Consider the following 5,504-nt stretch of genomic DNA (forward strand, 5'->3'; position numbering starts at 1 on the left):
CAACGACAAATGAAGATAAACCTTTAGTGGCGAGTTATGTTAAGTTGCCGCTAATAGACGTTGCTAATTCTCAATTATTAATTCCCGCTAACATGAAAATTTTTGCTCAATATTTTTCAGTGGCAACCTGTAAATTGTCGCATCTAAATGTCCTTTGTGGTGATATTGTCGCTCCTAATAGTCAATTTAATTTAAACATAAAATTTAAAAGAAAACAAAAGAAAATATCTCATAAAAGAAGTATACACACAACTCTTATACAACCACTCTTCTTCTCAAAGTTTCTCGGTTTTCTCACCCTTCGCTCAACTTCTCATAGAAATTCTTCAAATTTTCAATCTCAAATTTGTTAAATCGCTACTCATATCACCAACCCTAATCAAGTATGGGCTCAATTTCCTTTTAGATTGTATTTTTTTGTCAGATTTTACCTCTTTTTCTTTCACCCATTCATAAATATGTAGAAGTTAGAAGCGGTTTGAAGGTTTAAGGCAAAAGATTCTCGAAAATCTATAGATATCAGAAGTTGTTTGAAGGTTTTAAGAAGAAAGGTTGGAAGTTTGATAATCACTGCGAGCTTTTGATGTTTTCGATGTTTTGAAGTTGTTCAAAGGCTTGTAAGGTACCACACATGTTTTATCCTATGCTTGTTTTCCGTATTTTATCGATTCTCGATTTCCACTGTGTGCTCATATTAATGTAGAGAAAAATACTTTTTTATGTTAGATTTACTTGAATTTTTTGTATTGAAAATGTATTCTATTGAATTTGAAGTATTTAGTTATAAGAAATTTATTGAAAAAATTAATTTTTTGAACATGTACATTTGTTCTTCTAATATGGACATGATTGTCAATTGTTGTATCACCATGTACTATAGAAGTTCTGCTCATATTTTTCAAGAAGAAGAAGAATATCCTACTCTTTTTCTCTATCCATCTTGTTGATTGACACCAAATAGTACTTGTAGTATGCGAAAAATTTCTCGGAGATAGGAAATGTACCAATTAACATTAACATGACACTAGTATCCAAAGGCTAGAACATCACTATGTATGTACTTGAGAAGTCACATTAACAACTTATCTAATGCTAAAGTGTGAGAAGAAACAATGGAAGAATACAATTGGGAAATGTAGAGAACTCTACAAATTTGTTCCCCAAATGTTATTTCACATTGTTGCATTAATAATTGATTTTCCAGCCTCTTTCTTCATTTTCATTGATTTTTCACTCTCTTGAAACTACACGAACACTTGTTGCATATAGTAGATCATGAAAGGTGTTGGATAAGAGCAGGAAGAATAGGGAGAACAAGTATTTTTTTTCTTTTTTTTGACTAAGATCTTCTGATAAGATAGAAGCTGAGGAAAACGAGTACCATATCGAAGAAAAACTAATGCAATATAGAAGGGCCAGTATTGGTTACAAGAGACGGTTAGTAAAACGCAAACAATACTATAAAAAATTTCTCAGTACAAGCAACCATCTGAAAAGAAGAGGTTTGTTTTCTCCAGTATGCTGATTGCAGCTCCAAACAAAGGACTTTGGCAGATTAGAGGGAGACTAGGTTGTTTACATACGGAAAGCATCGATAATGAATGCAAGCTTCACTGCTCAGCAATTTTGTTGCACAGGAATTGAAATCGTATGGAACGTTCTTTATGCACAATCCGCCTCCATTATATCACTCTCAACATGTAAAATTGATTAGCTCCTTCCTACATCCCCGACAATTTTACTCTCTGTTTCTCTGACCACATTCTGATTTGGCTTTTCATTTGCATTGTATTTGAGTGGGCATTAACCAAAATGTTTAACCTTATTATATTACCAGTTACATCAACCTTACAAAGCTTTCCACTAAAAGCCCCCAAGAAGCCATGAGTGTCGTTGCCTTGAAGGAGCGGTGACCTCTCCTTTGGTTAGATCAAAATCAAGAATATTACCAGTTGTCATCCAGTAAATAATGCCATTCACATGGACCCCTGATTTTGGCAATACTTTCTAGCTCCAATATAATTTTGTACTCTGCTATAAAGTTGAGCAACGGTGGTTCAAATAAGAGCACAATTGTTGGATTTGATCCATGATTAGCATTTGATTTTTGTTCTTAGATTACATGAACTGACATTCATTCTCTGTACTAACTCTAACTTGTTAGTATTGTGGTTCTTAGAATAGAAACTAATTCATGACACCTATAGCTTTAACTTTATAATTTGACTCAGTGTTTTAAGTGGAATCAGTGGTTTACATTTCTATCAATGAAACAACAGTTCAGTAAAATGTCCCACCATTTTTATTTGATTGATATAATACTTTGCTTTATGACTTGATATTTTCTTTGGCAGGTAGATATAATCATTTTTAATTTCTGATTCTGATACTTCTCCTATTTTATCTAATGTTGCAGAAAATGAAAGGAACTGGCAGAGGACGAGGACAAGGTAAAAGTGGAAGAGATGGTGTAGGAAGTGGATGTGGTAATTTTTTAGAACACAAAAGTTTATGAACTACGTCTCAACCACAAATATAACCAATAAGAGTTGTTGAAATATCATTAGAGACTGGACAATAACCTAACCCAATTCAAGGACGTCTATAGGCAGAACAAATATCAAGTGCCCCTCTCCAAAGAACATCTCCCCAGATATGATCATCAAGAAATCTAGAAGAAAGTATGCAACCCTCCCTAGAGGTTGAAACTGGTATAGGTTAGTTCACGTCCCTCCCTTGTAGGAAACGATTGATTAATGCTTTGCTGGTTTATTCATCTTGACATTTTGGAATATTAGAAAGATTTTGCACCCTCTATTTATTGAAACTTTTTGCATTTGTTAGAGGAAATCTGTTGGGTTTTTCTTTGATAGCTGTTATCATCATTATAATTTGATCAACAAGAATTGCTTTTGATAGCAACAACTATGATAGCAGTGAAAACTTTGTTTGCTGCCATCACTGCCTTGTTCACTTGATCATCTACCCTATGTATGATAATTGCATTCTATGCTTCCTTTCTACCAACCTGCATAAAAAAAGCCAGATCATGACAAGTTAATGTTTGAGCAGTTGCATATGTTTCAATATAAGTAGATATACTTAATTGCAAGGTGCAGTCTGAGGGTATTAAATGAGAAATCAACGACTATATGAATTATATGAATCTTCACTGAACATGTTGGACTAAAAATAAATTTTACCTGAACGGCTCGAAGAACTACATTAGTAAGTGGGGGAAATGGAGTATTGAGATTGCCAGAGGCCCCATTTACCGCACCTTATGTCACCATTTCTAAATTTATAAATTTCGTAACCTTTTTATTACCTTTATGCCATGACCTTCCATAGCAGTGCTTGTTGGCAAAGTGATAGCAAACATAGAGGCTAGTGTGTCTTCAACAACGAAAAGTATGCGTCAATAGGTGCAAGTTGATATGAACCGAAAGTTGCAAGAAGAACGTGAACAAATGACTGCCGATTTAAAAAGGAATATGGAAGAAGATTTGCAAAAACAATTGGAAGGGAACATGAACACATGAAAGGTGAAGTAGACAAGATGTTCCAAGAACAAATGGCCGCTGTCATGACTAGAATTCAACAGGTACTTTATCTTTTTCCTTCCTAACAATTCTATTCAGTTCTTTGAAAGTTTAGAGTTGTTGGTGCATCAGTTGATATTGGTGGTGCCATAATTACGTAGTGTCATTTGTGTTATTGAGCCAGTCCATTTGAGAATTGATGTAGATTTGGATTAATTTCAATGTCTTCTCTGGAATTGAGTTGTTATGTGATGATTGCTTTGCCGCATAAAGATCAAAACTAATTTCATTAGCATTAGGATATATATTGTGGGGAGCAACTTGTTTTATTCTTTTGTCAAGCTGCTGAGTTGCATAAGCTCGAAAAATAAAATGGAAATTGGGTGTTGCAAGGATGTAGTGAAAATTATAGCAAAACATAAGGATACTTTTGGTTAAAAAACTCTTAGATCCTTCCCAATTCTCTGTTATGTTGTGAGGATCAGAGAAAATTGCTTCTTCCTAAGCATGTAATGCAATGTAAGCATTCTTAGCCTAAAATTCTCAAAAGAAAGTGATGGATTGATGGCAATAATATATCACCACCAACAAACACAAAAGACTAATTACATGTAGAAGCAAACAAAATCCCCTGAAGCTGGCAATCTCATTGTACAACTTTTGTATCAAATGCCTATAGCTACGAGTTCCCTTTGTACATTTCAATTGATTCAATCTTTTTGGAGATGAATTATGCAAATAGGACACAAATATTTTTTCCATACGTTTTATGAGAAGGTCCCTAAAGAGAATAGATGCTATATTGTCACTGATTCCAGTGCATGAGGGAGGCAACAATGACATTTAATTTCTATACCACATCCAAATCGTCCAAATTTGTTTGTCTTTGCATCTATGGGTAATTTATTATAATATAGAGCCCTTCAAGTGATGACTACTTGCTTGTTAGGGACCATTTTAGCCAAACTTTTAGGTTTTTTCAGTTGCATCCTTCTTAACTCTTATTTGGTCCCATATTGATGCTATTGAGGAAGTACCATTGTTAACGTTTTACTAAGTTTTCTTCAATAGCCCCCGGAAAAGTGTACTCTAATGTGCTCTATATCACCCCTTTTATTATGAGAATTAGAGATTGATTGTGTGTTTTTCTAATTACAGGGACAAGTTTATTAAACAAGGGGCCAATCAAGAAGAAGGTTGAAGGCGTACACTGGAAGTTTTTGCTTTTTGACCATAAATATATATACAATGGAAGTATTTTTGGTTTTGGTTATATATATATATATATAACAACTGAAGTACTACTATGCAGTTGAATTTTTGGTATTTATAATATTTGACTTAAGAATGCTTTTGTATTAATTTTGTGAAATACTTTTAGATGTTTTTAATAGCTATATATTAATTTTAGAGAATTTGATTTATAGTTGTTATAGTTACTATTGTTAATTAGTGCTAATATTGTTCTTTAGAAATGAAATGAATGTTGCAAGAAAAGTTATAGTAGTTGTGGGGACGTATGTTGCTACTAAAAATTATCTTTTGCAACAAGAAAAAAAGGTTGCCACAGATAGTTGATTGATTTTTGTGACGAAAAGGTTCGCTACTAATTGATAATGTGTAGCAGCGAGTCAGAAGTTGATGCTGATAGTTAATAATTTTTTGTAGCAGCAAAGATCGCTGCTAAATATCAATCTTTAGTGGCGACAAGAAGTCATCACAGATAAATCATAAGCTTTTGTGGCAGCAATGTTGCCACTAAAAGTCTTATTTTTGTGGCGACTAGGCCAATATGTGTATTGTATTTTGTTTTTTTGTGGCATACTTGTTTACATATTGTGACGCTAAATGTCGCCACAATTTTTCTTTATTGTGGCGACTTTCATTTGTCGTCACAAATAACCTTTAGTTATGGAAGTACTACCAACGGAGCAGTAGTCGCTGCTATAAATCATTTGTGGC

General features: G+C 33.7%; 1 long non-coding RNA gene across 3 annotated transcripts; it reads left to right on the forward strand.

Moving 5' to 3' along the window:
• Positions 1–240: 240 nt before the first annotated feature.
• On the forward strand, positions 241–4,910 carry LOC102603497 (uncharacterized). Of its 3 annotated transcripts, XR_001472293.1 has the most exons (5): positions 241–383; positions 465–622; positions 2,417–2,717; positions 3,352–3,604; positions 4,701–4,910. It is a non-coding gene; the product is annotated as an uncharacterized lncRNA (long non-coding RNA). The 3 variants fall into 3 exon arrangements; XR_368863.2 differs by having other exon boundaries at positions 241–622; XR_368864.2 differs by having other exon boundaries at positions 241–622; positions 3,355–3,604.
• Positions 4,911–5,504: the final 594 nt, after the last annotated feature.

The sequence above is a fragment of the Solanum tuberosum genome, unplaced genomic scaffold (genome assembly GCF_000226075.1).
Source record: "Solanum tuberosum cultivar DM 1-3 516 R44 unplaced genomic scaffold, SolTub_3.0 scf00621, whole genome shotgun sequence".
Taxonomy (NCBI): Eukaryota; Viridiplantae; Streptophyta; class Magnoliopsida; order Solanales; family Solanaceae; genus Solanum; species Solanum tuberosum.